This window comes from Physella acuta, unplaced genomic scaffold (assembly GCF_028476545.2).
Source record: "Physella acuta isolate Inbredline_101_S28 unplaced genomic scaffold, ASM2847654v3 ptg000405l, whole genome shotgun sequence".
Taxonomy (NCBI): domain Eukaryota; kingdom Metazoa; phylum Mollusca; class Gastropoda; family Physidae; genus Physella; species Physella acuta.
In genome coordinates this window covers 1,103,058-1,128,252 of record NW_026731924.1, presented here as the reverse complement: position 1 = coordinate 1,128,252, position 25,195 = coordinate 1,103,058, and the positions used below count along the sequence as shown (strand labels likewise).

The window sequence follows — 25,195 nt, the reverse complement described above, 5'->3', positions numbered from 1 at the left end:
GTCTGTCTGTCTGTCCGTGTGTAAAAACGATAACTTGAGTACCGTTACAGCTAGGTTGATGAAATTTCATATATAAGTATTTTTTTTCAAAATCGTAGATCCTGATCAACTTTTGAGCGATTTCCGATAAACGGAAGTGGTACTTTTCCTACTTTGAATTTTTCAAAAGCCTATAATTTGAGTACTATTTCAAATAGATAAATAAAATTTCACATATAAGTAAAAGATCTAATTCTCTACCTTCTATCAAATTGTGAGTAATTTCCGTTGACCGGAAGTACTAATTTACGCTATTTCCGATTTACGCTATTTCCGATTTCTCAAAAAACTAATGTAAATTTCAAAAGTACTAATAATATTGCGAACTATTATGCGCTTTTTTATTTGGCGTTCACTTGGTGTGAAATTAATTTGTCTACGAGATTTTATTCTATTTTTAAAACTTTAAGTATTTAAAATGGATTAAAAATCATGTCTATAGCCCGAGTTCCCATCCCCTGTTATTTTATATAAGAATATTCGAGAAAGTTTAGGGGAGATCACTCCCGGTTTATTTTAAAAGGAAAACGTTTTGTTTTCAACATCTCACTTATACCCCCTAAAATTGTGAAAAATCGTAATGTCTTGCAAGCCTGTCTGTTTAAACACGTAGGTTCGAAATGTGTTATTGTTTCCTGTGTTTGTTTTATTCTTGTGTTTTGCAGCATTTATATTAATAAATTTGAACACATTTCTTTTTACAGCTTTGTCATTCTTTAGCATACTTTGATTTAATAAAAATTAAGAAAAGAAATTGCCTTTTAGATTGCTTAGTATAAAACTATTAAAATGAGTATTTTGGCTACCGTATTAGACTATTTAAAAATCGGACAATAAGTCATGGAAGAGGTTTGAAGTTTTGCCCATCTTAACACTACAACCCATGTAGTTGTTGTTTTTTTTTTTCTATACAACAATGTGTTAGTTAAGGAAGTGGCTATCGCTGCTGTAGTAGATTTTTTTTTAGAAAAACATTCTATCAAGCTGCAAAAAATTATTTTGTGGTTTTTTGGTCGGAATTCGGCCCACGCATGGTAGTTCCGCCCTGAACTATATCCGTAAGTCCATGTCATCAATTTGTCAAGTTTGCTGAAGAAAACATTTATTTTAGGTCAATGTAACACTGATCAATTTTGTTGAGTCTTTCTTGTAGCTGCGTAAATAAAAAGCTTTTTCCAATTTACCTACCATATGTTTGGATGATATGGCACATCTGTTGAAATATGTAAGTAGCATTTTTCAAATCAGTCACACCATAATAGCTTGGTTGTTGTTGTTTTTTTAATTTATTATTTTATTTTATTTTATTTTATTTTTAGTACTATCTGTATGTAAGTATAATGTATATTCTGCGGATCTGTGTGCGTACGTGTGCAGTGCCTATGTGTATGTAAGTATAATGCACATACTTTGGATAATTGACCTGTGCGGCTTTACAGTGCTCCTGATTTGCACTAAAGCGAAGTCGAACAACAAGACAACTCCTGTCGTGGGTGGCGTAAATAACATCTACACGACCTATAAAAGACGCCAGAATACAATCGGCCAACAGACACAGATCGTTGGTTAAGGTAGGTTGTCAGCCAACAAAGATCGTTAGGGTAACTTGTCAACCAACAAAGATCGTTAGGGTAAGTTGTCAGCCAACAAAGATCGTTAGGGTGAGTTGTCAGCCAACAAAGATCGTTAGGGTTAATTGTTGTTTTAATTTTTTTAAGTAAATAAATTGTTTTGTGTACCAATATTAGTTCACCATAGAAAAATTAAGATTTATGACAAGTAATTGTGTGTTCAAAAATTCTATTTTACAAGCTTTTCTGACGTGCCTTTATTTAATTTGATTCTTCGCCATCCGTGTTTAAAGGAAAAAACTTGCAAAAGAAATTTAATTTTACACATATGTTAAAATCTGATGAAGGTGTGACAAAATTATTTTGAGATAATCCGATTGTTGTTTATTTTTACTTTCTAGTATATACGAAGTATAGAGAAAGTCTTGTAATCGTGAAAAAAAAATCGAGATTTTTACAAATCTCGACGTTTTACACCTCACTGATACGGAAAAACATAATTTTGCAATCTTGTCCGTATGTCTGTGTGTATGTGTGTGTGTCTGTGTGTGTGTTACTGTCTGTGTGTAAACACGATAACTTGAGTACCGTTACAGCTAGGTTGATTAAATTTCATTTATAGGTATTTTATCAAAATCGTAGATCATGATCAACTTTTGAGCGATTTCCGATAACCGGAAGTGGTACTTTTTCAAAAGCATATAACTTAAGTACTATTTCAGATAGATAAATGAAATTTCACATGTAAGTAAAAGATCTAATTCTCTACCTTCTATCAAATTGTGAGTAATTTCCGTTGACCGGGATTACTAATTTACGCTATTTCCGATTTTCCGTATGTAAATTTATAAAGTACTAATAATATTGCGCACTATTATGAATATTTTGTTTTGGCGTTCGCTTGGTGCGCAATTTTTTTTTCTACTAGATTTTATTCTATTTTTAAAAGTTTAAGCAAACAAATATCATGTCTATATTCCGAGTTGCCATCCCACGTAGTGTTATTAATACTAATAGTTTCGCTGTCTGTCTATGTATCTATCTATCTATCTATCTATCTATCTATGTATCTGACAAGAACGCTCTAGCGAAAACACAAGCAAATTAAAAACATACATAGTAATACGGAAACGAAATATGACGTCACATTGGAGCATATAGTAGAAAATAATCTCAAGCCGGAGAGTGCACACAGTAATATGACGTCATTGATTCTCGAGTAAACATTGAATTAAAAAGCCAATTTTGTCTAATCTTAAAAGTGGTTTGCGTCTAAGCCGACCCCCCCCCCCCCCCAACTCAAAAGAAATGTCGTCATCGGTACTCTATAATAGAATTACAGCCTAATTCATGTGTCTAATCTAAAAAGTGGTTTGCGTGCAGAGTTTCTTTCATGCCATTCTTCGGGTAATGGCTAAGCGCGACACCAGTGTTTCTTTCAGACTTTTTTCTCCCCGGAGGGAGGAATTTTTTCTAACCTAAAAAGTGTTTAGCGTTCACAGTTTTTTTCATGCATCTCTTCCGGTATGGGCGAAGCCCCGCCCAGGTTCTTTCTTTTGTTTGGATGATCTACAAATGCGACCAGTGTTTCTTTCAGACTTTTTCTGCCCGGAGAGGGGTAGGGGTACTTGAAATTTTCGAGGGCGGGGATAGAATTTTCGGGGAGGGGGCGTACACTGGAAAAAGTATATAATTATATTTCGTTGAATGGGACGGTAGACATGTTTTGGGGTGGGGGGGGGGGGGGGGGCGGAGCCCCCTACTCCCAAGTAGAGTTGCCTGAAAGAAACTCTAAATGCAAATTTTGTCATGAATGAGATTAGGTGCATGCTTTAGGGATATGCCTATGACTATATTTTGTATAAATTAAAGTACCAATTCTGGATAAAAATCCGTTTTCAATGTCATTTTTTGTTTCAGGTTAAATTGAATTAAGATGGTGATTTTGGTTTTGGTTTTACTTTAGAGAAAATAGACAGCATTATCAACCTAGCGCCCGTTGTATTATTCCTCAACGGGCCACTTTTCTCGTATTAGAATATTCGAGAAAGTTTAGGGGAGATTACTCCCGGTTTATTTAAAATGTATACAGCTGGATGAGCTGGAGTCGATCATTGATGTTGACATGGATATAAAAAACTGTGTGTGTGTGTGTGTGTGTATGCGTGCGTGCGTGTGCATGTGTGTGTGTGTGTGTGTGTGTGTGTGTGTGTGTGTGTGTGTGTGTGTGTGTGTGATCAAAGTGGCCGTAAAAAAAAAGAAAAATACTTTTAAAATCAATGATATAAAATTGCAAATCCAGAAAACTTGAAAATATTTTTTTTAGTTTAAGGCTGCATATTTCTATTTATTTTTATCAAGCCTAAGTTATAACCCGATGTTTCACTTTCGTAAGAAAAACATTGATTGGCTGTACAGGAACTCCGTGATCGATTTCTGACAGCCCCACGTTATAATTTTTTTGTTTGCAAAACTTTGCAGATCAATTTTTTAAATAACAATGCAAATTTAAACAACATGACCTAGTTTTTCTTTTTTTTAGCTTACAATGTGTACAATAAAATTTATGGCGGCCTATCGAATAGCAGGATGCCATTGTTTATGTCGCCATTACACGTGAAACCAAATTGTTTTTGCTTTTTTTTTTTTTTTGTTTTTTTTTTTTTTTAGATACCGAAAATATTAAAAACATAAGATACATCTAATCTTTAGTAAATTCCGAAAAAAAAACCAGACAGACAGGATTTTATAACCATATTAATTGTAACTACGCCGTGCATGATTTTTAAATTAATTTATACCTTTGAGACTTTTCTCGCTGGTGTCCATTACATCCAATCTTTAGTAAAATCAAACAAAAATCAAACAGTCCGATTTTTTAAACCTTATGTTTTTTGATAACATCTGAAAATCGATAATAGTGTTGGGAACTAATTAAAAAAAACAAAAAAAAAACAACAGATATCGTTAAAGCTATAAAAGATAGGAAATTTAGCTTTAAAATACATTAAACTTTTCAATTGACTCAAACGAGAATAGTCTCAAAATTATTCGAAACACCAATCAAATGTTTTTAAAAAATCTAGAACATAAAAAAATTCTAGAACATAATGATTTTATTTCGGAGAAAATAGAATCTAGAATTAAGGTTACTTAGATCTAGATTCTAGTAAATTAGCTTTATCGAAGAAAAAAATGTCAAATAAAAATGACATATATCTAATTTGTTAAAAACAGAAACAAGTACAAAAACCACTTTTTTCCCGGTTTTAAATATTCCATATACATTTTTTTGTCTTAGTTATTGAAATTAGGATATATTTTAAATGAAAATAAAATTTTGGTGTAATTTTACTTCGTGGTTAACAGTAGTCTCCATTCGGAGTTTTAAAGGTGAGTAGCATGAGATCGAAACACGTCCAGTCAAAGTGGTGTCCGGCCAAAATCAATTTGTTTGTTTTAATTTTTCTACAAAGAAAGTGCACAAAGAGAAATAACAAAGCACGCAAATGGTTCTAATTCATTATTATTTTGTCGTTAGCGTTAATAATTTAATAATTTGTTTTTCATATGAGGTTCAAGAGCAGAAGATATTGTAGAAAGAAATCTATGTTTTAAAAAGACAAAAACCTTGTAAGCTGAGGCGTGACTTCTTTTTAGATGTGTACTAGACTACCCGTCATCCCTTGGATAACTGTGGTTTTCGGGGGTCATCTATAAAAAACATCACGTCTGTCACTTATCGTCACAAAAACCAGACCCCACATTAAAAAAGGCGTCACAATTCAGATGTTTTTGTCTTTTGAAAACACCGACTTCGGCTGAGCATGGGCCTGACCACACTATCCATTCACATTCTGAGGTTACAAAAACAGGTCAACTCTACTTTACCTGCCCAGTGTATCCCCAACTCAGACAAATTGTTGTCTTTTAAAACACCGATTTCGGCTGAGCATGGATCTGACCACACTATCCCTTCATATGCTGACGTCACAGGTGAACTATACACCTACCAAACTCTACTTCACCTACCCAGTGTCCCGACAAGTCTCAGACATGTTTTTATCGTTTTAAAAAAAGATGTCGGACAGAGAAACAGGTGAACTCTACTTCACCTGCCCTGTGTTCCGCGAGGTCCCGATAGGCAACTTTATCATTCACGTTATAAAAAAAAATTAAACTTTTTCGTGATGTGTCTCAAACCCGTACCACCCGTATGTTAGCCATTACACTATCATCTTAGCTATATGGGCACTGACTATCTAACGTAGAATTAGTACTATAATGTACTGCAAAGTAAGAAACCAGTTACACGAATAGGCCCTATTATTTTCAATTAAATTAGGGGCCTATATACCTAATTCACCTATTCCATAGCTAAACAAAGATTTATATAAAATAATTAAGGTCTGAAACAGTTTAGTATATAGATTCTAGATCTAGATGTAGCATTTACGTTAAGTCTAGATCTAGATGTAGAATTTACGTTAAGTCTAGTTTTTGCCGTAACTCTAGATCTAGAACCTAGATAGATAAATCCCATGTAATCTCGATGTGTGACTAGGGAGGGTCAGGGGGAGTTAAAAATCGTCATTTACGAACGACCCCTAAACCCATAGTTATCCAAAGGATAAAAACAGTTTTCTAAAACAAAAAATAACGGCTAAAATTCAGTTTATAGCATTACTTTTAAAATGCGTGAAGTCACGCGATCTGAAACCCCTCCTGTAATAGATTGAAATAATTGTGAGGTCAAGGGAACTCACTCTTCTGTATTAGTATTATATTTATATTGTTATCTTGAGTGATGTCCCTTACATGTTGTTATGTATATAAGTCTCTCGCCACTTCTCACTTCCTCTCTCTTACCGTCATGGCGTCTGTAAATAAAGATTGTTAACACCAACGCGGCTTCTCGTCAGTCATTACAATCCACCTCATTTGGCGACGAAGGATTAACATCTACTAGAAAGAGCACCTACTTACGCAAAAAAGAGGTTTGCTAGAGCTTATTAGCTAATTATTTCTAGAATAATGGCGCTGTATGGCCAAATAAATCAATTTGATGCGAATGATGAAATCATTCAAGATTACCTAGAGAGGTTAAGCTTTTACCTAGAAGCTAACGACGTGACGATAGAAGCCAAAAAGAGAGCTGTTTTGTTAACAGTCATAGGGCCTCAACAATTTAGGCTACTAAAGGACTTATGCGCACCAGCTAGTCCAGATACCAAGAGCTTTAACGAGCTGAGCAAATTGCTAACAGACCACCATGCGCCTACCCCATCAAAGTTTTTATGTAGAGCTAGATTTGACAGTAGGACTCGTCAACCAAACGAGTCAATATCAGAATATGTTGCTGCTTTACGTCATTTAAGTGAATTTTGTGAATTCGGCGATACGCTGTCTGACAGACTATGTGAAAAGTTTGTGACAGGTGTAAACAGCCCTGATATTCAAAGAAAGTTGCTGCTCGAGTCAGATCTAAAATTGGAAAAAGCAATACAACTTGCAATGTCATTCCAGCAGTCATCAGATGCGGCGAAATCTCTTACGCCTTCAGGGATCCATGCAGTAAACAGCAGGTTAGTCAATAAACATCAACCCCATCAGAGCATTCCAACTTATGCTAAACAGCCTGCTCGTTCAAATCCTAGATCTAAATCTAGTGATAATTATCAAAAATGTCATCGATGCAAAGGTCCCCATGCATCTCATCAGTGCAAGTTCAAGTCTGCAACTTGTTATAAGTGCAGTGAGCAAGGTCACATTGCTAAGGCCTGCTTTACAAAGTCTTCGTCTGTTGCTAAATCTAGCCAGTCAAGACAGTACCGCAACCAAAAGCAGCACTATGTTAACTCTCACCAAGACTACCTAACCCAACCAATGAACCACTCTACCTGTGAAAATGCTCAAACTGATTCGCAGCCGGATTTCAGCCTGTTCTCTGTGAAATCAATAAGTCATGCTCCCATCAATGTACAAGTTTATATCAACGGTAAGAGCATCAGCTTCCAACTTGACACTGGAGCATCTCTAACAGTCATAACAAAGAAAGATTTTGACGCTGTCACAGAAGGATCAGTGTCTCTACAGCCGTGTCACAAGTGTCTAACAACATACACTGGTGACAATGTTCCGGTAATAGGAGAGTGTATGGTTCATGTAAGTTATAATGGTCAAAGTGTTAAACTTCCTCTTCTTGTGGTTGAAGGAAATGGACCGCCATTACTAGGTAGGAACTGGTTAAGTGATCTTAAGTTAAATTGGGAGAGTATTTGTTCATTGAAGAATGTAAAAGAATCTAGTCTTACTTCACTAGATAAAGTTATATCTGAAAATAAATGTGTTTTTGGTAATCATGGATTACTAAATGATAGAACAGTGAAGTTAAGCATTAAAGACACAAATCCAAGATACTGCAAAGCTAGAGTTCCACCTTATGCAATGAGGAACAAAATTGAAAATGAGCTAAGTAGATTGGAATCTAATGGCATCATAAAGAAGGTAGACAATTCCGATTGGGCAACGCCCATTGTGCCAGTGTTAAAGAAGGATGGTTCTATAAGAATTTGTGGAGATTATAAAACTACACTGAATAAGCAAATAGAGCTAAATAGGTACCCTATTCCTAACATTGAGGAAATTTCTTTGAATTTGGCAGGAGGAGACAAATTCACTGAATTAGACTTTAGTCATGCTTACACTCAACTAGAACTGCATCCAGATTCAAAAGTCTATACGACAATAAACACACATAAAGGACTCTACCAATATGAAAGACTATGTTTTGGCATATCATCTAGCCCTGGAATTTTCCAAGCTGTCATGGACAGTATTTTTAAGGACATTCCAAATGTTTGTGTGTACTTTGACAATGTGTACATAACTGGTAAGAATGACACTGAACATCTTAAAACACTTGATAAAGTCTTGAAAATTGTTGGTGAAAAAGGTTTAAAGATAAACAAAGATAAATGTCAATTCATGCTGACAGAAATTAGTTTTCTTGGTTATATATTAAGCAAGCAAGGTATCAGACCTCAACCTGAGAAAACAAAAGCCATTAAAGAAGCACCCAAACCTGAAAATACCCAACAACTAAGAGCTTTTTTGGGCTTGATAAATTACTATGCAAAGTTCATAGGAAATCTGTCTGGTAAACTATCACCACTGTACAAGCTGCTACAGAAAAATGCAACTTGGCACTGGGGTAAACAACAAGAAGCTGCTTTTAATACAGCAAAAGAGGCTTTGTCTGCTGACACCTTACTAACTCACTATGACCCAGGGAAAAGACTTATATTAACATGTGATGCTTCACCAGATGGTGTAGGAGCAGTCTTGTCCCACATGGATGAGAAGGGTGACAGACCCATTGCTTTTGCCAGTAGATCTTTGAACCAGGCTGAGAAAAATTATTCTCAGTTAGATAGGGAAGGCTTAGGCATCATTTTTGGTGTTAAGAAATTTCATAAGTTTCTGTTTGGTAGGAAGTTCACCATCTTTACAGATCATAAACCATTGCTAGGTTTATTTGGAGAAAACAAAACCCTACCTGAGCATGCCTCACCAAGAATTCAAAGATGGGCTATCACACTAACTGCATACAATTATGAATTGAAATACAAACCTGGATCTGAGAATAGTGCAGATAGTCTTAGCAGATTACCTTTAAAAAACCAAAGCCTGAGCTATGTACCAGAAGATGTATTTGTTCTCTTCACTATCATGGATAACTCCAATATAAATGTGAATGATATTAAAAGAGAAACACAAAAAGATGAGTGCTTAATAAAAGTATATGAGTACTGTATGAATGGTTGGCCTGAAGAGTCAGTGAATGATGACTTAAAGCCATATAAAATAAGAAATTAAAAACCTTTGTGAAGATAATATAAAAGATGGAGAAGATGCAGTCCATTATCAGTCAAAGTTGCCTAAACAAAGTATTTGTAACTTAATAAGTGATTATGGTGATATGGCAATTTCAAATGTTTTAAAGAGAATACATTAGTAAGAAGGAATGTGACCATCAAACAACTTTGCTAACATCATTAGCACTTACAGAAACTAAAAGGGTAACATCAAAAGAAGAAAAAGATTTTTGCCATTGAATACACCCACTTCAAATACTGGATCACAGTTGCAAAGTGATATTGTCCAGGATATTACTTTTAAACAGTATGTTTGGTTACAAAAAGTGCACTATCAGATTACCTGAGAAAATTGATCAATCAAAGAAATCTATGTCAGTTAAGGATCTGAATAACAGCATAATACTTCCAGATGCCAATTCAAAAATAGTTCCATTAAATCATGGCAATAATGCATTGAAAGAGAATTTGGTGTTAATAAGAATGTGTATCTAAGAAATTATGGGAGAAAGGAAAAATGGATACCAGGTCAAATTGTTCAATGTACAGGACCTGTGCCTTATAAAGTTAAAAATGACTTGTGCAGATAATAAGTGTGAATCTGTCAATCCCACCAAATCTGAACAGTTCACACCAACTCAGTTTGTTTCACAACCAAGTTCTGTTGATATGAGTGAACCAAGTTGTCTGGAGTCAGAAAATGTAAATTCCGGAGTTAATGATTTAAATCCTAGACCTCCTGAGATAGAGAATCCAGATGGTCAGAATCTTGAGTCACCAAATCAGAAGCCACTGAGAAGGTCAAGCAGGACAATCAAAGTCCCAAATAAGTTAGACCTATGATTCTAAAGGTCAAAAGGACTTTGACATTATTGTTTTGTATTTTAATTATGTTGTGGCATATTGTGCACTGTTTGTAAGGATGTAATCTACCATAGTGTTCATGTTACAATATAATTGGTGATTTTAGGATACTATCAATTGTTCTATTGAGAGATGTGTTATTGTGTTCTAAGGGTAAAGGGATGTAATAGATTGAAATAATTGTGAGGTCAAGGGAACTCACTCTTCTGTATTAGTATTATATTTATATTGTTATCTTGAGTGATGTCCCTTACATGTTGTTATGTATATAAGTCTCTCGCCACTTCTCACTTCCTCTCTCTTACCGTCATGGCGTCTGTAAATAAAGATTGTTAACACCAACGCGGCTTCTCGTCAGTCATTACAATCCACCTCACCTCCCACCATTAAACATCGTCACAAAATAACGAACTCCTTTATGAGTGTGACGTCATGTATGGAGGAAGGACCCCATACGAGATTTGCCACAGTCCACAAACAAACAGACGTTCCGAAGTAAATTAAATCTAAGTACATCTCACATTAAAAAAATTATAAATCTAAGGAAAAAGGTTTTTATTATATTTATAAAACACTCAACAATCACAATTGAAAAAATGCACTAAAATTTAAACAAAAAATAAACCGGGAGTGATCTCCCCTAAACTTTCTAGAATATTCTTATATAAAAAAACGGGATGGGAACTCGGGATATAGACATGAATTTTAATCCATTTTAAATACTTAATTTTTTTAAAATAGAATAAAATCTCGTAGAAAAAATAATTGCACACCAGTGAACGCCAAATAAAGATGTGCATAATAGTGCGCAATATTATTAGTACTTTATAAATTTACATGCGTTTTTTGAGAAATCGGAAATAGCGAAAACTAGTACTTCCTGTCAACGGAAATTACTCACAATTTGACAGAAGGTAGAGAATTAGATCTTTTACTTACATGTGAAATTTCATTTATCTGTTTGAAATAGTACTCAAATTATAGGTTTTTGAAAAATTCAAAGTAGGAAAAGTACCACTTCCGGTTATCGGAAATCGCTCAAAAGTTGATCAGGTTCTACGATTTTGATAAAATACTTATATATGAAATTTCATCATCCTAGCTGTAACGGTACTCAGGTTATCGTTTTTATTCACAGACAGACAGACAGACACACAGACATACGGACAAGATTGCAAAGTTTTGTTTTTCCGTATCAGTGAGGTGTAAAACGTCGAGATTTGTAAAAATCTCGATTTTTTTGCACGATTACAAGACTTTCTCTATACTTCGTATATACGAGAAAGTAATAATATGATGACAATCGAACGTAGGTCTTATGTTATAAGTGTTAGGGTTAGGGTTAGAGTTATAAGTGTGTACCCATGCCCACAAACATACACACAAACATATTGAGCAAGCTAAGTAAAAGCCTTTAAAAAAGCAACCACAAGTTATGACAGTCTGCATATTTCATGTCAAACTAGATTCAGTGAACCGTGGTAGAACTGGTTGAACGACTTCGGCGTGCTGGTTTGTTAGGTACACTTGAACTGGTATGTAACCAGTGTTTCTTCCAGACTTTTTTCTCCGGGGGGGGGGGGGGGCACTTGAAATTTTCGGGGGGGGGGGGGCCTTAGACTTTCTTCGGGGGGGGGGGGGCGGACACTGTTAAAAGTATATATTTTCTATATAAGAAACTCTGTATGTAACTAACTCCCCTAAGTTGTGTAGTTTCGTCTTCTGTATATCGCACAAGGCTACCCTTAAAGAACAACAACTACCATAAGGCCAGTGAGCCACCATAAAGCCAGTGAGCCACCATAAAGCCAATGAGCCACCAGAGAGCCAACATAAAGCCAGAGAGCCAGCAGAGAGCCACCATAAAGCCAGAGAGCCACCATAGAGCCACCATAGAGCCACCATAGAGCCATAAAGCCACCATAAAGCCACCATAAAGCCACCATAAAGCCACCATAAAGCCACCATAAAGCCACCATAGAGCCATAAAGCCACCATAAAGCCACCATAAAGCCACCATAAAGCCACCATAAAGCCACCATAAAGCCACCATAAAGCCACCATAAAGCCACCATAAAGCCACCATAAAGCCACCATAAAGCCACCATAAAGCCACCATAAAGCCACCATAAAGCCACCATAAAGCCACCATAAAGCCACCATAAAGCCACCATAAAGCCACCATAAAGCCACCATAAAGCCACCATAAAGCCACCATAAAGCCACCATAAAGCCACCATAAAGCCACCATAAAGCCACCATAAAGCCACCATAAAGCCACCATAAAGCCACCATAAAGCCACCATAAAGCCACCATAAAGCTACCATAAAGCCACCATAAAGCCACCATAAAGCCACCATAAAGCCACCATAGAGCCATAAAGCCACCATAAAGCCACCATAAAGCCACCATAAAGCCACCATAAAGCCACCATAAAGCCACCATAAAGCCACCATAAAGCCACCATAAAGCCACCATAAAGCCACCATAAAGCCACCATAAAGCCACCATAAAGCCACCATAAAGCCACCATAAAGCCACCATAAAGCCACCATAAAGCCACCATAAAGCCACCATAAAGCCACCATAAAGCCACCATAAAGCCACCATAAAGCCACCATAAAGCCACCATAAAGCCACCATAAAGCCACCATAAAGCCACCATAAAGCCACCATAAAGCCACCATAAAGCCACCATAAAGCCACCATAAAGCCACCATAAAGCCACCATAAAGCCACCATAAAGCCACCATAAAGCCACCATAAAGCCACCATAAAGCCACCATAAAGCCACCATAAAGCCAGAGAGCCACCGTAAAGCCAGAGATCCACCAGAGAGCCACCATAAAGCCAGAAAGCCGAAATAAAGCCAGAGACCCACCAGATGGCTAGAAAGAAACATGAGAGCCAGAGAGCCACCATAAAGCCAGAGAGCCACCATAAAGCCAGAGAGCCACCAGAGAGCCACCATAAAGCCAGAGAGCCACCATAAAGCCAGAGAGCCACCATAAAGCCAGAGAGCCACCAGAGAGCCACCATAAAGCCAGAGAGCCACCATAAAGCCAGAGAGCCACCAGAGAGCCACCATAAAGCCAGAGAGCCACCATAAAGCCAGAGAGCCACCATAAAGCCAGAGAGCCACCAGAGAGCCACCATAAAGCCAGAGAGCCACCAGAGAGCCACCATAAAGCCAGAGAGCCACCAGAGAGCCACCATAAAGCCAGAGAGCCACCAGAGAGCCACCATAAAGCCAGAGAGCCACCAGAGAGCCACCATAAAGCCAGAGAGCCACCAGAGAGCCACCATAAAGCCACCATAAAGCCACCATAAAGCCACCATAAAGCCACCATAAAGCCACCATAAAGCCACCATAAAGCCACCATAAAGCCACCATAAAGCCACCATAAAGCCACCATAAAGCCACCATAAAGCCACCATAAAGCCACCATAAAACCACCATAAAGCCACCATAAAGCCACCATAAAGCCACCATAAAGCCACCATAAAGCCACCATAAAGCCACCATAAAGCCACCATAAAGCCACCATAAAGCCACCATAAAGCCACCATAAAGCCACCATAAAGCCACCATAAAGCCACCATAAAGCCACCATAAAGCCACCATAAAGCCAGAGAGCCACAATAAAGCCAGAGAGCCATCAGAGAGCCACCATAAAGCCAGAGAGCCACCATAAAGCCAGAGAGCCACCAGAGAGCGACCATAAAGCCAGAGAGCCACCATAAAGCCAGAGAGCCACCAGAGAGCCACCATAAAGCCAGAGAGCCACCATAAAGCCAGAGAGCCACCAGAGAGCCACCATAAAGCCAGAGAGCCACCAGAGAGCCACCATAAAGCCAGAGAGCCACCAGAGAGCCACCATAAAGCCAGAGAGCCACCAGAGAGCCACCATAAAGCCAGAGAGCCACCAGAGAGCCACCATAAAGCCAGAGAGCCACCAGAGAGCCACCATAAAGCCACCATAAAGCCACCATAAAGCCACCATAAAGCCACCATAAAGCCACCATAAAGCCACCATAAAGCCACCATAAAGCCACCATAAAGCCACCATAAAGCCACCATAAAGCCACCATAAAGCCACCATAAAGCCACCATAAAGCCACCATAAAACCACCATAAAGCCACCATAAAGCCACCATAAAGCCACCATAAAGCCACCATAAAGCCACCATAAAGCCACCATAAAGCCACCATAAAGCCACCATAAAGCCACCATAAAGCCACCATAAAGCCACCATAAAGCCACCATAAAGCCACCATAAAGCCACCATAAAGCCACCATAAAGCCACCATAAAGCCACCATAAAGCCACCATAAAGCCACCATAAAGCCAGAGAGCCACCATAAAGCCAGAGAGCCACCAGAGAGCGACCATAAAGCCAGAGAGCCACCATAAAGCCAGAGAGCCACCAGAGAGCCACCATAAAGCCAGAGAGCCACCAGAGAGCCACCATAAAGCCAGAGAGCTATTAGAAGGCCACAGTAGAGTTGTCAGATATCCAGAGAGATATTAGGATGTTATCATACTAATAGAGAGTGAGATACCCAGAGAGCCATTAGTGAGCATGCAGAGAGCCATCAGATATCCGAATACAACACCGCATACCAAGATTTTTGGGACTTTTATTATTAAATGTGACCTTCTGATATTTGTCATTAATTATCACATTTTGACATTAATCATTATTGTGATTTTGTGGCATTTGTCATTCGTCATTAGTTGTTAAACTATGATATTTGTCAATAATGGTGACTCTTGTCATATTGTGACATTTGATATTAGTTGTGACCTTGAGTATTATTTATTAGTTATGACCTCAGTGGCGTAGCAAGGGGAGGGCGGGTGGGGCGGCCGCCCCGGGCGCCGACCTTAAGGGGGCGCCAAAAGGGGTAGAAAAATTAATTGAAAAGCTCATTTTAAGCTGAAGTATTAAATTATATACAAAGTTACGAAAATAAACGACTTCAAGGCGTTTCACATTGATTTAACTGTTTTCTATATCAATTTTGATGCACCGAAATATAAAATCTAATGGGATAGTAACTGGTAAGAAGATCCACAAACCTTTCCAATTTATTTTTTTACTTGGGGGGGGGGGGGGGGGCGCTTTTTCAAAGACAGGAATAACTATAAATAGAATGGGAGGGAGGGGCGCAAAAAATGTATATTCCGCCCCGGGCGCCGGAATCGGTCGCTACGCCTCTGTATGACTTTTGACATTCGTCATTCGTTTTACCGTCTTTGACTCATGATTGATCTGGTATTAACAGCATGATTTATTTTACCCTCGGACAGAATACAGCATTACATTATATCAGCTGAAGTCAGTGGCATATATAACATAACATTTTGTCAAAACAAAAATTAAAATCAGGAGTGATCTCCCCTAACTTTTTCGTATATTACGTTTTTACTTTCTCGTATATAAAGTATCGAAGAATTGGAAAGTTTGCACACAAAAAATTGAAATATAATTTTTTACAAATCTGGATGTTTTACATTTCCTTGACTCGGAAAAACTTAGTTTAGCAAATATGCCTGTGTGTCTGTATGTATGTGAACAGTTATGTTCACTAAATATCATGTATAGGAATTATATCAAATTTGAAGTTCTTTATCAACTTTTGAACGATTATCGGTATCCGGAAGTGGTACTTATTCAACTTCCGGTTTCTGAAAATCCAATAGATTGAGTTTTGTTCAAGCTAGGTAGACGCAATTTTAGAAATAAATAATACATCGTATGCGTATGCTTCTATCAAAATTTGAACGCTTTTCGGTAACTGGAAGTGGTACTTTACCTTGTGCATTTTTGCTTAGTTGTAAGAAAGAAGATGGTTCTATTTTTAGTGTGTGATGACGTCATGAGCTCGTGGGTGTTCCTGCTACTGTTTGTGACTCTGTCGTCTGCTGACCATTCTCGTCAAAGTAAGTTGAAATACACGCACATGTATACAGAAGCCCACTTTCGCACGCTCTTACCCATGAACTTGTACGCAAACACATACACAGATGTGTACACATGGTTAGTCCGATGTAAGGGTTAGAGGTTAAAATTAATTGACGATGGAAACTCTTTTCCTCAAACTATGTTTTACAAGATGGCTGCTCGCGGACCGTGGATGTGGCCATCATAGGGGCGGGGCCCAGCGGGGCCTATTCAGCCTACAAACTTCGCGACGCTAAAAAAGCTGTTGAAGTCTTCGAATTCTCCAACCGTGGCGGGAGGCGTACACGACAACCCTCCCAACGCCCCAGTCTCCTCGTGAGCAGGGGATGAGTTCATACCTAAGTTCACGTCCAGAGTCAGACTGTCTAAGGCACTGTAAATTGATTTGACTAGCCCTGCTGTTGCTTTCCTGCTGTATGTGTTGCTGTTGCTACTCTGTTCCCTCTGTTGCTTTTACCCAACAAAATTATCATGTAACTTTGTTGCTACTGCTGTTCCGGCTGCTGTTGCTTGTTACCCAGACAAAATGTATCATGTAACTTTCTTTAACAGGACTGACAAAGGAACCGTTTACCTTAAATCACGGGAATTCAGCCAATGCCCTCTATTACCTGAGAGGGAGAACTCTGACCTCAGCACAGGTCAGCGGCGGCGACGTGCCCTACAACCTGAGTCCTGAGGAAAAGGCGAACCAGGGGCGTTTGTTTAGGTATGTCGGGTGGGGTCGGTCACAGCAACCTTAACATATACATTCAGGTAATTGGCGTCATAACTAGCAAAATTGGTATTGTTTAGACGTTCGAATTCATGTATTATTTATTTATTATTCTATGAGATTCGAACTCTGAAAATAGTTTAGAGAGAAAATGATGTTTTTAAAAGACAAAAACATGTAGAATCAGGTGTCTCGTCCTTTTAGATGTGGGGAGGGGGGGGGTGTCTCGTCCTTTTAGATGTGGGGGGGGGGGTGCTTTTTCTGACGATGGATGACAATTAGGATTAAAATCGTTTAAAAGCGTGACGTCATGAATAAGTCACCAGTAAACCCGGAGTTTTCCAAAGGATAACGGCGATTTAGCATTTAACAATTAGCTACCCGTCGCGCGTTGCTACCTTAGAAGAAAGACACTCATCATGTTAATACGTTGTATGTTTTGGCGGGGGTGGGGACGGGTTTTTTCTAGTTCCGCCACTGATAATAAGATCTTATACTTGGATTACTCAAAAATTTTGGATGACTTTCGATGTCCGGAAGTGGTACTGTATTCTATTTTCGGGTACCAAAATACGGTTAATATATTTACGGCTTCGGGTAGGTGAGCAAAATGTCATGCATAATTATAAGATCATGTTTCCTTCATTTTGAAAGATTTCCGGTGATCGAAAGTACTTCTTTTTCAAAAAGCCAAATGAATTTGATAATTTTATATCTTTTTATACATATATAATATATATCTTATTTTAAAGTTTGTTTAAGAGAGCGGAAAGTATGTGCATTATAAAGGGGTTTCTTGTTCTATTTCCGATTTATCATCAACTTTCAGCCAGGTACGATCCCTTGGCTTGGTTAAAATATTGAATGTTGTGTCATTATTGTAGAGTGCTCTTTAAAACCAACGTAGGCGCCATAGCGCTCATTGGATAGCCCGGGTCGCCAAAACACACCCTGCTGGAGCGCCGTCCTTGCCAAATGGAATATTTTTTTTACCCTACAGAAACCTTCCCGGTAGCATTCTCAACTTTCTAAAATTTCATGGTAATCGGATAAAAGAAAAACATGCACACATACATACACACACACACACACACACACACACACATATATATATATATATATATATATATATATATATATATATATATATATATATATATATATATATATATATATATATATATATATATATAAATTTTTTTTTTTTTTTTTTTTTATTTTTTTTTTTCCCGACATTTATACGGTTATCGTTAGTTAACCATCCCACATGTCCACTAACTGTACTTTGTTGACAAGCCAGCTAATATGAAGTTTAACTTTTCACAATTTTTGTTGGGCGTAAATAAGGTTTTTAAAACTCACTAATTTCAGGCCAGAAATTATCTTAAGCCTATTTCTGTGTTACTATTACTTCTATGCAATCATAGGAGCATTCTCAACAACTTTATAAAGTTTGCACATACACACACACACACATATATATATATATATATATATATATATATATATAGAGAGAGAGAGAGAGAGAGAGAGAGAGGAGAGAGAGAGAGAGAGAGAGAGAGAGAGAGAGAGAGAGGGATATATATATATATATATATATATATATATATATATATATATATATATATATATATATATAACCATCCCACAAGTCCACTAACTGTACTTTGTTGTACCACAGATACTACCTGGAGAAGATGACTGGGTACAACGGCACACAGGTGACGCAAGACATTCTAATGCAACTTAAACTCGCGGACGGTCGCTACATGTACAAAGTACCGTGAGTAGCTAGTTGCTGGCTACATGGGCAGCAGATAGACACCTGGACAGAGGGCAGACACATAGACAGGGGACAGATACATGGGCAGAGGGCAGATACATGGGCAGAGGGCAGATACATGAAAGCTAATACACAGAGAGTGACCACTTACTTGAACTATTACCATTGTGTCGAGTTGATCAATCGTCCTCCAAATGGACAATAATTTCAATCTTACCCGAAGTTATGATTATTTTATTAGGATTTGTGTCAATTGATCCTTATAAAATATAGTCAGATTTATTTTCTTCTTCTTCGTTCTTGATTGTACAATTAAGTATTACGTGCAGCGTTTCTTCCAGGCATCTCTTTGGGGGTCTCTGTCCCCCCGTAGAAAGTATACCGCTTCCCCCCCCCCCCACCCCCACCCCTTCCCACGAACGAAATGGAATTTATATAGAAAATGTATACTTTTAACAGTGACCAACCCCCTCTAGGAAATTTTAGTCCGCCCTCCCCCCCCTTCCCGAAAATTTCAAGTGCCCCCCCCCCCCGGAGAAAAAAAGTCTGGTAGAAACACTGATTACGTGTCAACTTGAAATGCGCCACATAGGCCATTGGCTCCGGTTTCAGCCTGCTTTGTCCATCCAAGACCGAACTACAAGTCAAGTGTTTTTTTTATTTGGAAGTGTCTCTCCCAGATGGGGTACTATCTCTAGCTACCGAGCCTCAACTGCCGGGGGTTGTAACTCGAGACTTTTTGGTTTAGTAAACATTAACTTTACCGTCCTGGCCACACCAACCCCATAGTCAGATTAATTAACCAGAATATAAAGTCAGATTAATTAACCAGAATATAAAGTCAGATTAATTAACCAGAATATAAAGTCAAATTAATTAACCAGAATATAAAGTCAGATTAATTAACCAGAATATAAAGTCAGATTAATAAACCAGAATATAAAGTCAGATTAATTAACCAGAATATAAAGTCAGATTAATTAACTAGAATATAAAGTCAGATTAATTAACCAGAATATAAAGTCAGATTAATTAACCAGAATATAAAGTCAGATTAATTAACCAGAATATAAAGTCAAATTAATTAACCAGAATATAAAATCAGATTAATTAACCAGAATATAAAGTCAGATTAATTAACCAGAATATAAAGTCAAATTAATTAACCAGAATATAAAGTCAGATTAATTAACCAGAATATAAAGTCAGATTAATTAACCAGAATATAAAGTCAAATAATTAACCAGAATATAAAGTCAGATTAATTAACCAGAATATAAAGTCAGATTAATTGACCAGAATATAAAGTCAGATTAATTAACCAGAATATAAAGTCAGATTAATTTACCAAAATATAAAGTCAGATTAATTGACCAGAATATAAAGTCAGATTAATTAACCAGAATATAAAGTCAGAATTACTGCTCAGGATTTAAAGTCAGATTAACTCGATTAGGATATAAAGCCAGATGAATCGATCAAAATATAAAGTCATATTAGGATTAAAACATGCGTTCTCTTTCAGATTCGACGAAGCTTTTGACACCGTGGCGACATCAGAAGGGAAAGCTTTTCTGCGGGCTATCGCACTCTTTGAGTCTGACGGTGCCACCGACACGTCCCCGCTTCCAATTTTTGAGAATAACCTGGGCCCTGATAGGTCAGCTAACGACTGCTTTTCTTCGACCGATCGACCGAGACAGTCTCGTCGACAAACAAAGAGACCGACCCACTGACACAAAGACCGACCAACAGACACAGTGACTAACACACCGACAGACTGACGTGTTTATCATTGTTCTGCCCAACAGTGGTGACTTCGTGGTGCAGACGATTAAAGAGGGCATGAACGCCATACCGGTCAAGCTTATCGACAAGTTTCTCCAGGCTAACAAAGGGTCGGTTTTCAAGAAATGAAGACGTTGGAATTAGATGTAGCTGTTTCAAAGTCATTGACCTGTGATCTATTTATAGCCTGTACAACTCTCCTATGTGTGAGACAATTCTCAGACCACCACAACCCCACCCCACCAATCCGCCTGGAAAATGTTGGCTGCATGATTTACTGCAGGCACTTAGGTCAAGCGCTCGCCTTAATTAAAAACTAGTTTTACTATTGAATAAATGAAAAATCTGATTTTACTATTAAATGATGAAAAAGCTAATTTAACTATTGAGAGAATGAAAAAGCTGATTTTACTATTTAATGATTGAAAAAAATCTGATTTTACTATTGAATAAATGAAAAAGCTGATTTTACTATTGAATTAATGAAAAAGCTAATTTTACTATTAAATGATAAAAAGGCTGATTTTACTATTTAGAGAATGAAAAAGCTGATTTTACAATATAATGATTGAAAAAAATCTGATTTTGCTATTGAATAAATGAAAAAGCTGATTTTACTATTGAGTGATGAAAAAGCTGATTTTACCATTTAAGGATTGAAAAAGCTAATTTTACAATTGAATAAATGAAAAAGCTAATTTTACTATTAAATGAATGAAAATGCTAATTTTACTATTGAATGAATCAAAAAGCTGATTTTACTATTCAGAGATTGAAAAAGCTGATTTTACAATTGAATGAATGAAAAAGCTAATTTTACTATTAAATGAATGAAAAATCTGATTTTACTATTGAATAATGAAAAAGCTGATTTTACTATTGAATGAATGAAAAAGCTAATTTTACTATCGAGCGAATGGAAAAGCTGCTTTTTCTATTGAATGAATGAAAAAGCTAATTTTACTATTGAATGAATGAAAAAGCTAATTTTACTATTGAATGAATGAAAAAGCTAATTTTACTATTTAATGAATGAAAAAGCTGATTTTTCTATTGAATAAATGAAAAGGATAATTTTACTATTGAATGAATGAAAAAGCTAATTTTACAATTAAATGAAGGAAAAAGCTAATTTTACTATTTAATGAATGAAAAAGCTGATTTTTCTATTGAATGAATGAAAAGGATAATTTTACTATTGAATGAATGAAAAAGCTAATTTTACAATTAAATGAAGGAAAAAGCTAATTTTACTATTAAATGAAGGAAAAAGCTAATTTTACTATTTAATGAATGAAAAAGCTGATTTTACTATTGAATGAATAAAAAAGCAGATTTTACTATTGAATGAATGAAAAAAAAGCTGATTTTACTACTGCATGAATGAAAAAGCTGATTGACAAAAAGCCAAATCCAACTGACACTAAACACAACAAGTTCTCTGAATATTCCAGTCACAAGCTAAACCTCAACAGACGTCTGGTGTCAATCAGGAAATGGCAAAACAGCTACGTCCTTGAACTTGTGCACACAAACACACAGAATGGCTACACGTTTGAAATGGTCAGTGCATTGTTATCAGATACTTGACCATATTTACCCACAAGACATCTTGCCTTATCATCATCTGAACATAAACTAAGAGCTAAAAATACTCATGTACCCCTGTTGATTGCTTGTTTGGCCCAAAGGCTCGGCCTCAGCCGCCGCACACCTGCCCGAAAGTCGATTTCCTTCATGTATGTTCACCTGTTTAACGTTTGCCCGAGCGTGTGGGGGGGGGGGTGAACATTTTTAGTAGAGGGCGAGGATAATTTTAACGCGAATAATTTATTATTCTAGTCGTTAAAAGAGTAGACCTTACCCCTTAGCTTAACAACCAGCTTATCATAACTTGAAAAAAATTCAAAATAACTTGAAACATAATCAACATAACTTGAAATATAATCAACATAACTTGAAACATAATCAACATAACATGAAACATAATCAACATAAATCTCTTTCAGCTTGGCAGAGATCTTGTTTGTGCCGGGAAAGTGATTTTAGCTGTACCGAAATTTGCTTTAAAAAAAATTGATTGGAGCCCTCTCAGGTAAAAATAGATTGGGATCCATTCAGGTAAAAATGGATTGGGGTCCATTCAACTAAAATGGATTGGAGTCCGCTCAGGTAAAAATGGATGGGGTCCTTTCAGTTAAAAATTGATTGGGGTCCATTCAGGTAAAAATGGGTTGGGGTCTACTCAAATAGTTTTTGTGCAGAATTAAAAAGATTAAAAAATCGTAGGAACACAAAATGATTCCAATACAAATATTATAATCATGTGCCCTATCGGCCTATGAAACACATTCTAGACACAAATTTAAATGACGTAGGTTATACAGTTACGTCTGGATTTGACTTACAATCACCACTAGTTAAAGTAGATTCTAAGTCTAACTTTCTCACAATTACCCCTAGGTAAAGTTAGATTCTAAGTCTAACTTTCTCACAATGACCCCTAGGTAAAGTAGATTCTAAAGTTCACCGTCAAATTTTTTTCTCCAGAGACAAGAGAGTCGATGACGCCATCAACGCAGTCAGGGAAGTTCCGGTCAGCAAAGTCTTCATGACGTTCTCGCGACCCTGGTGGCTGGAGAGTGCACCCCACGCCAGCTCCGTCATGTTTTCTGACCAGGCATTCAGTCAAGCCTACGACTTCGGGAGATCCAACGTAACTGGAGTCTACGCTCTGCTGGCAAGTTACGCTGACGACAGTAAATCGAGCAGGCTGCTAGCTCTCAACACTAAGGGGAATCTTCTAGCAGGCTCGGCCCCTGGCGCACAGCGGGTCAAGACACCAATGGCCGAGCAACTTCTCACCGACCTGGCCAAAGCCTACGGCATGAAGAGAGACCAGATCCCAGCGCCTCTGACGTCACTGTCTCAGTTCTGGGTGTCTTATCCTTTTGGTTGTGGCTTTGTCGTTTGGAGAGCAGGCTATAGGTATGATGACGTCATCTCAACCGTTCAACACCCGTCACTGACTGACGACGTGTTTGTGGTTGGGGCAGATCACGCCAAAGGTTATCACGTTGGTTGGTCTGAAGGTGCCCTTTCCACTGTCGACAGGGTTTTTTCTCTCTATTTTAACTGATCATCTAATCCTAAAAAAAAAATCCATTTTTTGTCTGATGTATAAAATTTGAAATATTTTAGACAATTCTATCACATTTGAAATATTTTGGACAATTCTATCACATTTGAAATATTTTGGACAATTCTATAACATTTGAAATATTTTGGACAATTCTATAACATTTGAAATATTTTGGACAATTCTATCACATTTGAAATATTTTGGACAATTCTATCACATTTGAAATATTTTGGACAATTCTATCACATTTGAAATATTTTGGACAATTCTATCACATTTGAAATATTTTGGACAATTCTATCACATTTGGAATATTTTGGCCTATTTTGTTAAACCTAACATGAAATTCAATAAAGCGGGAGTAATTACCATAATCTGACTCGTATATTCTTCTATGCTTTACGGGAGATGGCACTTTCAGTGCAATCGTGCAATAGAAATGTTTATATATATATATATATATATATATATATATATATATATATATATATATATATATATATATATATATATATATATATATATATAATTAAAATTGAATACAGTAGAAAAAAGTTTTTTGCTTATCAAATAAAGTAAACATTTAAGCACATCTGATTGGAAAAATTAGTCTACATATAATAAAGCGAGAGTGATATCCCCTTAGCTTCTCGAATCCTAACATATAAAATTTCATAAAAAACGTTTTAATAAAAAGCTTTTATGTACTAATGCACTAAAAAGTAGAAAATAAATTATAGACTACTATTTAAATAACTAGAGTTACATGACTAAAAACCATTGCGCGCCGATTGAAACGTGATGGCGCAGCCATTGAACGTGATGGCGCAGCTATTGAACGTGATGACGCGTGTGGTGTGGTTAGATAGACATGCCTACTAATTCGGTCCAAATTTTAGAGAGATATTTTATCAAAACGGAAAAAATTTAATTCGTTTAATTAACAAAGCGTTAAACGTAATTATTAATTATTAATTTCTCAGCGATTATTTCTCATTCTATCGAGTTTCATGGGTTTTTATATTTAAGATTATGAACACATCGGCTTGAAAAAATAATTATATACACTTAAATACATAATGACATTTTACTTTTATTACTAAACCTACACTGCTTTATGCACACACACATACACACACACACAAGAATATTTTAGCGGCATGTACAACGTCAAAAAAAAAAGAAACTCCTTTATACTGAATAGTTCTACCTAATAACAAAAATGTAAAAATACATAGTCCTAGAGCACACTAGCACATACATATCTAATACGAGCATATGTGTGTGTGTAAGTAGGATGTGAGGTAGGCAGACAGGCGGGGTGGAAGTAAAGCAGTTTGGCAGGAATAACGACAGGTAGGAAAGTAGTAGGCAGGCAGCAGCGCAGGCAGGTTAGTAGATAGGTAGGTAAATAGGCAGGGAGTTAGGTATGTATGTAGGTGGGC

The 25,195-nt window shown here is 37.0% G+C and overlaps 1 pseudogene; it reads left to right on the top strand.

The window, feature by feature from the left end:
- The first annotated feature begins 1,577 nt into the window (after positions 1-1,577).
- On the top strand, positions 1,578-24,114 carry LOC131942382 (L-amino-acid oxidase-like; annotated as a pseudogene).
- Positions 24,115-25,195: the final 1,081 nt, after the last annotated feature.